The sequence below is a fragment of the Periplaneta americana genome, unplaced genomic scaffold (genome assembly GCF_040183065.1).
Source record: "Periplaneta americana isolate PAMFEO1 unplaced genomic scaffold, P.americana_PAMFEO1_priV1 scaffold_29, whole genome shotgun sequence".
Taxonomy (NCBI): domain Eukaryota; kingdom Metazoa; phylum Arthropoda; class Insecta; order Blattodea; family Blattidae; genus Periplaneta; species Periplaneta americana.
This window is the reverse complement of record NW_027185510.1, coordinates 535,872-550,748: the sequence shown is the minus strand read 5'-3', so window position 1 is coordinate 550,748 and position 14,877 is coordinate 535,872. Positions and strand designations below refer to the sequence as shown.

General features: G+C 34.3%; 1 long non-coding RNA gene across 2 annotated transcripts in view; it reads right to left on the bottom strand.

The window, feature by feature from the left end:
• Positions 1 to 436: 436 nt before the first annotated feature.
• LOC138693970 (uncharacterized) overlaps positions 437 to 14,877 on the bottom strand; it is a 110,134-nt gene continuing 95,693 nt past the window's right edge. For both annotated transcript variants that reach the window (XR_011330653.1, XR_011330652.1), the window contains exon 3: positions 437 to 611. This is a non-coding gene — a long non-coding RNA (uncharacterized lncRNA). The remainder of the gene's footprint in view (positions 612 to 14,877) is intronic.

Here is a 14,877-nt window from a genome sequence, read left to right as displayed (position 1 = left end):
GTAGACAAGTTCTGCGGTTGTAGTATTTAGGAGGTCCATGATCATTTTTCCAGGTTGGTTTACATTATCGTAGCCCCAGAGTTGGGAGTGGGCATTAAAGTCACCAATTATGATAGTTTTAGGTTGTATATCGAACAAAGATTGAGGGGATTATTAGGTGGGTTATAGGCACTGTAGATTTTGAAATGTTGTTGATTTTTCCATACTTCAATTTTTATTAGTTCTAATTTGTCTTGATTATCCATTTCTTTTATGATTTGAAAATTTGTAATTAATTTCTTTGATGTACCTGCGAGAATTTCAGCATAAATTTTATATACATTTTCACTTCTTACCTTTCAGGAAAAAATTCAATTTTGTCCTTTACATCAATGTACTGCAATACGTCAGACATTGTAACTTTACACAATTTCAATTTCTAATTATTTGCTTTTTTCTCTAGTTTACGTATGTCAGGAAGGAATGGTATGTCCATATTTGGAGTCTTCATATTATGTGATGCTGTCATGAGCAACTCTCGCAATCGAGGTATAACCAATGTCACATTCATCTCACCACGACCAGCAAAGTGAAATGTATTCAGTCATTTGAGTGGATGGCTCTCCGATGGACTGAAATAGAAAAACCATGTGTATTTGTAGACTCCTTATGCAGAAAGATTGTACATTTAAAATAACTTACTTACAAATGGCTTTTAGAGAACCCAGAGGTTCATTGCCCCCTCACATAAGACCGCCATCAGTCCCTATCTTGAGCAAGATTAATTCCAATCTCTACCATCATATCTCACCTCCCTCAAATCCATTTTAATATTATCCTCGCATCTACGTCTCGGCCTCCCCAAAAGTCTTTTTCCCTCAGGTCTTTCAACTAACACTCTATATGAATTTCTGGATTCACCCATACGTGCTACGTCATGTCCTGTCCATCTTAAATGTCTGGATTTAATGTTCCTAATTATGTTAGGTGAAGAAGACAATGCGTGCAGTTCTGCGTTATGTAACTTTCTCCATTCTCCTGTAACTTCAACCCTCTTAGCCCCAAATATTTTCCTAAACACCTTATTCTCGAACACTCTTAATCTCTGCTCCTCTCTCGAAATGAGAGTTCAAGTTTCACACCATACGGAACGACTGTAATACGATGTTGTTGTTTTCTAATGCCAGGCATTTGACAATAAAGTCATTTGACCTCTTGTACTCCTTGTACTCCAATATTTTTCAAAGATATTGTCATGGTCAGCCACTGAAGCACAGATTTTGCAGTGTTCCGAATCCATTTCTTAGTTTGAGTTGCACAATGGGCAGTTAGGGGACTGATATATTCCAATTCTATGCAGGTGTTTGGCCAAACAATCATGGCCTGTTGCCAATCTAAATGCAGCAAACTGTAATATAACTGTTTTATAAATTCTAACTTTCAGTATTTTTTTAAAGTAGGCTGGACAACAAAATCTTCTCAACAGAACAATAGCAAGCATTTCCTATATTTATTCTGCAGTTAACTTCCTCTCAAGTGTAATTTATAAATAATAATAATAATAATAATAATAATAATAATAATAATAATAATAATAATAATAATCTATACTAATAATAAATCTGTAGCCGAAATTTTTCTGGTAATTTTCGATTTTCCAAATATAATTGCTCCTAACATATATAATTAACCACCCTGAAACCGAAAATAGCTTTTTTGAAATTTTTGTTTGTATGTCTGTCTGTCTGTCTGTCTGTCTGTCTGTCTGTCTGTCTGTCTGTCTGTCTATGTTTGTTACCTTTTCACGTGATAATGGCTGAACGGATTTCGATGAAAATTGGAATATAAATTAAGTTCGTTGTAACTTAGATTTTAGGCTATATGGCATTCAAAATACATTATTTAAAAGAGGGGTTATAAAGGGGCCTGAATTAAATAAATCGAAATATCTCGCTTATTATTGAGTTTTGTGAAAAATGTTACATAACAAAAGTTTCTTTAAAAATAATTTGAGATATGTTTTATTTCTTGAAAAATTTTGATAGGACCGATATTTAATGGGATAAATGAGTTTTAAAATTAAAATAACTGCCATCTAAGGCCGTGTAATGAATTAAAAAAAAAATGACATCGTCTATAAGGGGCCTTGGACAGCAACAATCGAAAGCTATGGAAGATAGCCTACAGAGAATGTTTCTGTTTTTGTATGAAGTAATATCGGAAGTTAATTAACCGATTTGTATAATTAATTATTATTTCACCATTGGAAAGTGTAGTTTATCTAGATGGACATAATGCTATAATGTTATTACAGCAACTTCTGATATAATATAATATAATATACTATAATATACTATAATATAATATAATATAATATAATATGTAATGTAATATTATATAATATAATTTAAGTTATTTGAAGGGTTCAGAACCATAGTGGGCCAAGCGCCAGTTACTGAATACGTAGGAAACAAGGGTTAAAATTAAGTTATTACCATAATTCAATGGAAACCTATAACAAGTAAAATAAAATATACACATTAAATCTAAATGATGTCAATGTTCATTAAACTATGGTTGCATGTAATAAAAATTAAGAAACATGTTAAAGGAATTGTCATTGCACCAAATGAGTGTCTCTGGACCAAAATGATCGCATTTTAATTATTTGGATGCAATTTAAATTAAGTAACATATTAAACGATTTATCCTTCTATCAAACACGAATGTTCCCTGGATCAAATGTCCTATTTTAATTATGTAATTACTTTATATTTATTTCTAACGGGTGCAGTGGAGCGCATGTGTACGGCTAGTAATAATAATAATTTATTTACTAATATTTATTGTGCTGTACAACACCTTGGAGCCAACAACAGTTTAGCACAAGATTTACAATGCACAAGGAATTACATAAACAGTGTATAAAAATAATTATTAAAATTAGAGACAATAATAATGACAAAATTAATAGATAACTGCAAAATACATGATACAGAACAGCTCAAAAACAACACAAACGAATGAAATTGAAATGAATATGATTTTGATGCGTATACTAAATATAAAAATAACCAAACAGCAAGCTATACATTAAACGGATCCGAATTAATGCAATATAAATCGGCAGCTTTCATGCATCTGACAACTGGAGAGATTTCGGCTTATAGGTATAAACAATTTTTTGAAATCTTAAACCATTCGAAGGGACCCGAAGGTAGATAGTGCTTATGAAGGATTCACAATCAATATCATCCTTTATGGCCTTACAAAAGAATAAATAGTCAAATTCAAGATGTCTAACATAAAGGCTAGAAAACTTAAAATATTTACAAGTACGCTCATAATTGAAAATAGATGAATTTGATAAAAACCTAAAAGCAAGTAGTGACATAAATTTTCTTTGAATGATTTACAATTTAACCAAATCAGTAGAAGTAATAGAATTCCAGACAACAGATGCATATTCGAGTTTAGATCTGATTAATGTATAGTATAAAATTACAAGAGTGGCTGAATAGAATAAGTTATAGACCTTATAAGTCCGAGCATTCTAATGGAATGATTATAAATATATTGGACATGATTATGAAAATGCAATTTGGTATCGAGTATAACTCCCAGGTCTCTAATACAGTCTTTCCTTATTATGTTGATATTATTAAGAGTATAATTGAGGACCGTTTTTGCAGAACTTGCTAACTGCAAAATTTGCAAAATTGAGATTTTGATGGATTCGTTAACATAAGGCAGGCCTCTACATGATGTTCAAAGCGTCTTAGTAAAATTGGGTTATTTTTCTTCATTGTAGCATGTCAAAGTGTGATCGTTTTTTCAAAACTTGCTTTCTGCTATAAGTGAGACATACAGCAAAACTTGCTTACTATAGTGTTTTGTCTCTCTTGTAAAATTTAGTTTTTTTCAGTTAGCAAGTTTTGTAAAAACGGTCCTCAATTATTAAATTTGAGAGAAGTGGTTTTTCTAGAGGAGGAAATGACTAAAATTTTCGATTCATTAATTTTCATTCCATTACCAGCAGGCCATAGCTCAACAGCGTTTATATCATTCTGCAAAGTTACGCAGTCTGCCAGACTATTAATTTTGCGAAATATTTTCAGGTCATCGGCAAATAAAAGGCAGTTAGAACTTAGTCTAGCACTGATATCATCTATAAATAATAAAACTAATAGAGACCTCAAAGTGGAACTCCGCATAAACTAATATATGGATCAGAGTAAGAATTTCGAAGTCTAAAACAGGATTGTCTATCTTTTAAAAAATTTTCAAACCAGTTCAGGTAGTTAGTGGTAAGATCAAAAGAGTTTAATTTACTCTAACATATTACGGGAAACAACACCAAATGCTTTGCTAAAGTCAAAATATATGGAATCAATTTGACCCTGAGTTTCAAATATAGGCATAGCGAAATTGAGATATGATACTAAATTAGTAGTCGTAGATTTCCCGTTTGTAAAACCATGTTGGGCCGAATTCATTTTGTTTTTCATGTAAAAAGAAATATGTCTTTTAATTTTTTTTTTTTTTTCAAAAATTTTGAGAAGTTATCAAGAATGGAAATAACAGATGCTTCCTTCCAAAGAGAAGGATATTTCCCTGTTTTCAAACTCAAATTGAAAATGTAGGTTAAGAATTTCAGAGCATCCTTTAATAATAAAATTAGGGATGCCATCCGACCCATAGATTCATTCGGCTTGACATTTTTTATGGCCTTCCTGACATTCTCACAAGAGATTACAGATAAGGGTAAAAAGTCATTAATGTTAGAATAACAACTGAGAAAATTAAGAGTTATGACTGATCTGAAATGATTTAAATTGACTAGCAAATGCATTTGCAATGACTCTTTGATCAGCGATGTGAACCCCATTAATAATAAGTCCATTAGGAATGTTTTTCGATTTCTGAAAAGATTCTACATATTTCCAAAATTTATTAGGCTCTTTTTTAAATTGTCATCAATGGATTGTAACCATTTACATTTATCAGAATAACTCAAAGCCTTGACTTGTTTTCTACAGTAAGAGAAAATTTGATAGTGGTGATCAGATTTATATTTTTTTAAATTTCTATGTGCTTTGTTCTTTTTCTTAATGAGCTGATGTAGACTGTTTGAAAACCATTTAGGATAGTGCGACATTTTCACAAAGGTGACAGGGACAGCTTTAGATATAGCATCATTTACAATTTTAGTCAGAGAATTAATAGCAACATTGACATCGGTAGTAAGATATATACAATCCTAATCAAAATTGTGGAGAGTGGATAAAGACAGTGATAATCACCTTGAGAATAATTTAATGGGTGATGAACATCTTCCAAAACTAGTGAATGATTAGCAAGATTAACTGAACAGTTACAGACATTTGTAAAAACAAGATCAAGAAGAGTTTTACTATTTCTCATAAGATTAATTTGGTTTAGTCCAAGAAGACAAGAAAAGGAATACCGGTATAAATCCTGAAACTTAATTTTAGCATAATAATGAATATCATTAAGAATGCAACTTGATGAATATCATTAAGAATGCAACCATGCCAGGAGCATTCAAAGCCCTGAGGATAACAATTCTAAAGTTGTGGGTATCAAGATTGTTTTCTATAAAATTTAGATAAGACTTTACATGTTTATGATCTGTATCGGGTGGGAAATAATGATTTCCAATTAGCAGATTACAACCATCAGGCATTTTAATTTCAATCCAAACGCATTCATTAACGAATTCTAAATCATATCTCCAACGTATAAAAGGTATCTGGTTACTAACAAGCCATTAAGACACCCCCACCTTTTACTTTGTTGGTAACTTCAAATAATCTATCAGCACGAAACACAGTATAATTGTTAGGAAACAAATTTGTATTAACAACAGATTCGGATAACCATGTTTCAGTGAGACAGATAGTGATATCATTATTAATCACTATATTTGGAAAATTTAATCACTTTTCATATTAAGTCCACAAACATTTTGATAAAAAAAATCTCAAGATGACTATTGGAATTGCACATTAATAATGATAGCAGGTAAGACTAAGAGGCATTTTCCTGAGAATCAACTGAATCTGAATTCGTAGAATGCGAGAAATGCTGTTCAGGTTTGAGTTTCCCAAAAAATGGGGCAATTAGGCCAAACTTCAGAATTATTTATCACATCAAAATCCCTCTCATCCACAGCTACATGGAAGGAAGAATATGTTTCAAATTTGGTTTTGAGTTTAGTTATTAAGAGAGACCTAAGTACTTATTGATTTTTAAGAGAATCCACTAAACTGTTAAGAGTTAACTTTGGAACCAATCTCGAAACAAACAGAAATGTAGTTCTGATTTGCTTAGGGACCATTCCAATGTTGCTAGTAGAAGAGGTTCCTACTGTGGGTTTTCTTTTTTTTTTCTAATTTCTTACGAGAAACTAATTGAAAGTCTTCGTTATCAATGGGAAGATTAGTAGCATTGACCTCATTTCCTGATTTCACACGTACTGGTTTACCAGTTGCTGATACCAGAATGCAAGGTATTTGATTGTCAACAGCTTAGCTTACCGAGACAATCTTGCTGTAAGACTTCTTGGGATCATTAGCTTGTACAGACTGTTGACCATTAGAAGAAATATTTTGATAGGATTTAGGGGGCATCAGCCCTTTGATAAAAATTCTGACAGTTGTTCTTTTAGGGCAAAATTGTCATTTTTCAATAAGTCTTTCTGTAAATTCTTGACATAGATCAAAATGTCACTAACCATGTCGATTAGAGATACACTATTTAGTCTGACTGTTTCAATCTGAACTGCAAGAGCATCTTTGATAAAGGAGCTAAATTATTATATACCAGCTAACGTGTAGGTGAGATCGCCTTCTTCTCTCCTGGATGAATAGGACGCACTGATGTGTTGTCTCCCTGGGTTGATTTAAGAGCACTGACACACTTCTGGCGCTTGCAGGTTGAACTGCCACTTTGCATGAAGATGTCTCCAATAGCCAAGCAATCGAGATGATATTGTGGACTGCACAGCCCAACACATTTCAGAAATTTTTGCCTCCCAAAGAAATTGCACAAAAGACTAGGCGCCATATCCACTTATATTTCGATAAACTGCTGTATGCTGTGAGTTCTGGGAGCTACATGCACATGCAACAAACAGCATGGCGACTGACAACATGATGATGATGATGATGATGATGATGATTATGATGACGATGATGATGATACGTAAATACCTACTTTGATACTCGCGAACTTTCAGGCATCCAGAGCTGCATTACTCTGGACAAAGGTTTGTATTGTGGGATGGGATTATTATTTAAATTATGGTTGAATTTAAGAAAAGCAAGTTTCCTACATAAGAAACCGGCATTAATCTTGGAAACATGTCATTCTCTTCAGATAATTTCGCGACTGCATTAATATCGCTCAAAGAGATTGATAGTTAGCAGTATTTTTTATTCTATTAAAGATTCTTAAATTGTCAGCAAATAATGAAGAGACAGAATTTATTCTCATACGGATATCATCAACGAAGATTATATAAAGAAAGACCCAAAAGTTAAGTGTTGTGGCACTTCAAAGCTGAAATTTAATGAATTGGAACATTTATATAGTTTTTAAATCAGTTTACGTAACTTGCAGAAAGACCAATGTTTCCCAGTAAAATTTATAAAGCAAGATAATATACAACCATGATCTGAATCCCCAACAGACTCATAGGACCGAAAACTCCATATCGTGTAATGTTATAGGTACCAGTACCAACAAACATAAAAATTATTAAATTAATACTCGCCACTTTGGTGCCATGATTATATCTTGTGGTTCAATGAATCATTGAATCTCTCTGAGTAGGAGGCTGGCAGCTCACAAAGTAGTGGAAGTACCAAATGTAGTAACTGTTGTCTGTGAGGTGTAAACAAGTATGGAAACCACATTTTAAATGTCCTTTGAAATTATTTTCCTAAAAACGTATGGAAACCATTCTATGATTAGGTACTTCTGAGAAACATTAAATCTTCCTAACGAAATGGGTGTTGATCATTTAGATACTGTGCTGAATGCATACTCTCAAGGTGCTTTAATTTTCTTTCACACATTAAGACGTCTGTTTTATGGATCACAAATTTACAAGGCCATTTTAATCTATGGTAAAAGGCAGAAGTGGAATTAGTTTATGGTTAAAGAAAATAATGGACATGAATACCAATTTTGAAAATGTAATGTATTTTAATTTATTGTTGTAATGTTGCTTTTGTTGTAAGACATGAGTAATCATAGCTATTCAGGAAAAATTCTTTGGTGACTAACCAAAAATGCAGATAGGTTATTTAAACTAACTGTAATACCTAACGAATTAACAAAACAGGTAAAGAAATCAAGATACAAAGAAACAAAGCCTACAAGAGATGTTCAAATAGGCAGGCTCCGACTTCAGAACACAACTCATATCATCTTGGAATCAATGCTCTCATTCTCTGGGATAAACATGACGAACGGTTGTAATAGTTAGAATCCGATCAATCAATATTGTTCCTTAGTTTCAATGACTGTTAAGTCAGGTGAACTAGCAGGCCACAAAACAGAACCACCACGACAAAACCACCAGTTATGGTACATGTTGTTGCGATATATTTATTCTAGCTTGACAGCTAAAGTGGGCAGGTGCACCATCATGCTAGAACCAAATTTTTAATCTTAAATCATAAGGTACATTATCTAGCAGGTCCAGCACGCTGTTCTCCAAAAAATGGTGATAATTCTGGCTGTTAAGATGGTGAGGAAGAATGTAGGGTCTAATTATGAAATTCGAAAGGATACCTGTCCCTAGATTCACACTGAAGTGGTGCTGGTTATGTCAATGAATAGCAATCCTAGGATTCTCTTCTGCTCACTAGTGGTCGTTGCAAATGAAAGCAAGCTCATCTGTAAACTGTATCAGTGAACCCTTTGCAGATACCAATACTGTCATTTGGGGTAAGATAGGGACAGTATGTATGCAACTATTGTTCACACACTGCTGTATGATCTACCCCTAATTTAGGACCTACCCTTCTGTTACTGGTGCAAGGCAATTGACCTTCCCATTAACACCATGTCAGTCATTTCAGAACTCATAAATCGTTCATTATCCAAGAGAAACAAAACGTAAATGATAAAGTAATATGAATGTCACTGCTCGAGAACTAGAGTTTGTTTGGAAAAGAAGTCAATGCTCCCTGCTCTTTAACTACTTAGGGAATCCACTATTATTTGTTTGCATGCCCATCCTCTCTCCCTGGCCCTCATATATCAAAGCGAAATGTTCCTTTAATTTCGTGTCTATGCTACACGCGAGTTTGATAAACAATTAACTGTACTTCTCAGTATGTCTAAGCTCAAAATGCGAACGTGAATGTTTTTCATTCTAATGCAGTTTAAAGAACAAGAACTGTCATTTAGCATTCATTATGATCTAAATTCCAGAGCGTATATAATTTTTCGGTTTCGTTTTGTAACACTCTGTATATTGGTGTGGGTATTGGAGCAATTCCTCTAACTCAAAATCCATAAAAAAAAATTCCTTCTGACTCCAATTCCACAATCCTGGGTTAAATGTTGACTCTGTTTTTATGACAACTGAGGGAAGTATTTATGTTAACATTTTAAGGAAAGTGAGTTAAAAGATATACTCAGAATTCGAATTGTAATAATTACTATGTTAAAGTTATGGCCAGTGGCGGTGTGTCAATAAGAGCACAAGAGCATGTGAACACCTTGTTTCCATTAGTTTCACTTTCAAACACGTGCTGGCTGAATGTGGTGGTGGTATGAATTTAAGTATCGGTATGGTGGTGTATAATATTTAAGAATAATATTTACTGGCATGTAATTATAGTAATCAATCTATGTGAGTGGAATTACAATACTGGTATAGGCTGCAGTGTATCAGTGTGTTGTGAACCAAAATATATTACTGAACACACGCTTTTGTAAATAACGGCACTGTGGTATGTATTCATTTTTAACAAATGTAAACAATGAACTCTGTTCAAGCAATTCTGAACAGTAAAGAACTGGGTAAACTGGCTTACCAGGAAAAATTGGAAATAAAAAGACTGGGTTTCATTATTACTATTACTACTACTACTACTATTATTATTATTATTATTATTATTATTATTATTATTATTATTATTATTATTATTATTATTATTATTATTATTATTATTATTATTATATGTTGTTTTGAATTTATATACGGTTTTTTTCGATAGTGAAACATTGGAATCATGACATTTCATATTAGACTAAATGTACGATTTCAAATTCTCTTCGATTTTGGAACCACAAAATTGTGAACACACATAATATTTTATCACGAGCCGCCACTGGTTATGGCACAGATCCAATACATGGCAAAACAGTAACCGAAAATAATATTTTAGAGCAAGTTAATAACTTCTGCTATCTAGAATGCAATATCTCTTATGAAGGTGAAAATGATGTAAACAAAAATATCACAAAATTTTTGTAAATATTAGGACCCTTAAATTATAGACTGGAACCACATCTAGTACAACAACATTCCAGATTAAATTACTATGATGTACCGACGTACATGTGATATTTCCGTGCTGGAATTCTGCGTTATCATATAATGAAAGATAGGCAGAAGAGAGAAAAATTCTCTCCGGCACCGGCACTCGAACCTGGGTTTTCATCTCTATGTGCTGACGCTTTAATCACTAAGCCACACCGGATTCCAGTTCCTATCCCGGATCGAATCCCCTCAGTTTAAGTTCTACCTCTCAGTTTTCCCTTTTGTGGCCTACCCTCATGTACTGTGTCACAGAATATGTGACAGTGGCACAATGTCCAACGCACTATGTACAGAGGTGCACTCATTACTCATTAGAGCTGAAAACCCAGGTTCGAGTCCCGATGCCAGAGAGAATTTTTCTCTGTTCTATCCATCCTTCTTCATATGATAATGCAGAATTCCTGCACGGAAATATCATATGTACTTCGGTACATCATAATACAGTAGAACTTGGTTATAGCGACCTCGTTTTGTGCGACACCTCGCTTATAACGTCAAATATTCTGTGGTCCCAACTAATTCCCCATAAGACATATGCTTTCCTACCTTGCTTAATACGACAAACGCATAAGCGTCTACCTCGCATGTAACGTCATTTTCAACCTCAGTTTGGAATAAAATTTTCTAAGAACCAAAGTATTTTAAGAAATATTTTGTTGAAAACTAGTAACCTGGTACATTCTTTGCTCTGTCCTTCTGTCATAGATTTCTGGAAGACAGGCGGGTTCCCCATCCCATTGTAATCTGTCCAAATTCAGGCAGTATTAACGGTATCTGTGTGCGGTCAGTTTCGACAGGAAGTTTTCACTAAGTGCACGCATTTTAACGCAGTATGGCACTAAAAGAAAAGTTTTAACATTGGAAGAAAAAGTTGAAGTAATTCATCAAATTGAGAATGGAATTAAAAAAGCTTATGTCTATCGTGGGTTTGGCCTAATTAATTCCACAGTCCAAATGATTTGGAAAAGCAAGGATAAAATTGTTGCTGCATTGGAACAGAATGGATCGAAGGTAGGGGAGGGAGCAGTGAAATTGTAACTGAAATAATGAACATACTCGTAGAACGTAATTTAGAAAGTGTGTATTGGGCAAGTAGGAGACAACAGAGTAAAATGACTGATTACTTCACTCCTAAGTAAAAAAAAATTTAGTGAGTACTGAACAAACTATTTTAATACAGAATACTGCATTTATAATTGTACGCGTATTTTATTAAGTCCATGGCAGGCTTAGAAGTGAATACATAAATCTGAAATAAGCCTATTTAAATTTGTAATTTTTCACTTTCCATCTCATTGGACTGAAAATATGAATCTCGGTTACTACGACACTCGTTTATAACAACACAATTTTTAAGGTCCCTTGGATGTCGTTATAACCAGGTTCTACTTTAATATGATATGCATAAGTAATCACTTTGTGATTCAAGATGACGCTCATCCCGTCGGATCCCAGCCACTTAGTCACTCATAATGAGTGCACCTCTGTACATAGTGCATTGGACATTGTGCCACTCTTACATTTTCTGTCATACAATACATGAGGGTGTCCACATCTGTGGAGTAACGGTCAGCGCGTCTGGCCGCAAAACCAGGTGGCCCGGGTTCGAATCCCAGTCGGGGCAAGTTACGTGGTTGAGGTTTTTTCCGGGGTTTTCCCTCAACCCAATATGAGCAAATGCTGGGTAACTTTCGGTGCTGGATCCCGGACTCATTTCACCGGCATTATCACCTTCATTTCATTCAGACGCTAAATAACCTAGATGTTGATACAGCGTCGTAAAATAACCCAATAAAAAAAAAATACATGAGGGTATGCCACCAAAAGGAAAACTGAGAGATAGAACTTAAACTGAGGGGATTCGATCCGGCACTGAAAATGGAATCTGGTGTGGCTTAGTGCAGAAAGCATCAGCACATAGAGCTGAAAACCCGGGTTCGAGTCCCAGTGCTGGAGAGAATTTTTCTCTGCTCTATCCAGCCTTCATCATTCCAGATTAAAAATGTATAAAACACTAGCCTCTCTGACTATCCTATATGGAAGTGAAACTTGGGTTTTGAAGAAGAAAGACATCAGTAGATCAAGAGCTGCAGAAATGGGATATACAGTATGCGCCGAACAGCTGGATATACTCTACATGCAGCCATTAGAAGAAAAACTTTTCAATTACAGGAAAAGATGGCTCCAACATGTGTCACCAACTAGGATACCTATTACACTACCAGCCACGAGGAAGACGTTGAATTGGCCATCCACGAAAACAATGCTTACAGTCTATACAGACAGTTCAGCGGCTTCTAAGCGTCACCATGGCAACCGCCCAAACTAGCCATCAGAGACCAAGACAACAGGCCAACGTTGCCGACTGTTTCGCAGTGAGCACGTGTTTTGTTTGGAAGTGATGAATCTTCATTACTGTGTTACAGCAAGTATTGGTGTTCTGTCGTGGCTATTGTTTTCGTAGATATTTTGTTGTTGATGAAGGTAGAGTTAGTTTGAATTTAGTTTTAAATTTAATTTAGCTGTGAGTGTATTTGTAACGTGACTTATAATGTCTATGTGTTTCACTTATACAATATCGCAAGACATCACTCCTGCAGTTAGCAGCACAAAACGAACCACGGGCTCAGAGGGAGAAAGGAGTGCTACAAGGGACAGCAAGTGGTCTAGAAATAACGGAAAAAGTGCTCCTCTTACAAGTCAGGCAAGAGAAATGGTTTGTAATGCGCAAGACTATTTCGAAAAAGAAGAGACAATGGCGGGCCTCTTATTCCTGTACAACAGATGGTAAATACTACTGCAGAGGCTCTCAAAATAGGAAAGAACATCATCGTTAAAATAGGAAAAGAAAGATTAAATTGAATGAGCAAGAGGATGGACCTTCCTGACTGGAAACCCTGGGAAAGAAAATAAAAGTGGAAAAGTGGGTGACAAATTTAGATGTCTTTCAGGAGAATACAATCTGGCGGCATGTATATTTATATTACCAACAGGAGGGGCATCCTACGTTAGAAAAGCTGCAAACTTCACTTCGAGATGCGGATCTTTTTCACAGCAGTGTTTCTTCTCTGCACACTGTCTTAAAGAATTTAGGTTTCAAGTATAAAAAATCAATGGTCGTAAGGTATTAGTGGAGAGAACTTATCGCTTACACACTATATACCATAATCGCATTCATTCATATGTTTATTATTATTGTTATTATTATTATTATTATTATTATTATTATTATTATTATTATTATTATTATAAGCGTTACTTCGGCGCAGAGACTACAACGTGTTCATAATATGTGCGTCCGTTTCGTCTGCAATATTCGCCGGGCTAGTCACGTAACACCATTCCTCGAAATGTTGTCCTGGCTCCGTCTAGAAGATCGTAGGAAAATCCACTGTCTTTCCCTTCTCTTTCACATATCGCATTTCTCCACTCCTGTCTATCTTGCGTCTCGTTTTCAAAATTTATCCACCCATCATAACCTAGACACACGATCACAACACTCCTCAATATTATCCATTCCCTCCCACCGAACATCCTCATATTCATCTTCTTTCACTGTGGCTGTTCCTCGACTTTGGAATTCCCTACCGAGTAATGTCAGGGACTGTCAGACATCAAACCAATTTAAGAATAGGCTAACGAAATATTTTTCTAACAATTCTTGTTAACAATAATAGCTGTTTCAGGTTTCTCAATGTTTAATGGTTATATATATCACGGATAAATATCTGAATTATCTCATTATTATTATTATTATTATTATTATTATTATTATTATTACTATTATTATTATTATTATTATTACTACTACTATTATTATTATTACTATTATTATTATTATTATTACTATTATTATTATTATTATTACTATTATTATTATTATTATTACTATTATTATTATTATTATTATTATCATTATTATAACTATTTCTTACCTATGTTTATTATTGTCACACTAACATTACTTATCCAATTTTCATTATTTACTTTCATGTTGTTTTATGGTCTAGATATTAATGTAATAACTATGTAAGCAATTGTATTCAATTAGAATTAGAGTCTGGCTGGGCGGAAGAGAAGGCCTACTGGCCTTAGCTCTGCCAGATTAAATAAATAAATTATTATTATTATTATTATTATTAGTCTGGTCAAAGACTACCGTATGATACAAATTCATCAGTTTATGATTTCGTGTCAGCTGCTTAGTTCCGACACAGCAGATAGGAGGCGCAAAGAGCCGCACTGACTACCGCACTTCACAAAGTCGCTCCCTTTCCGCATGTGCAAGCAAGAACTGTCAATACCTTTCTAGT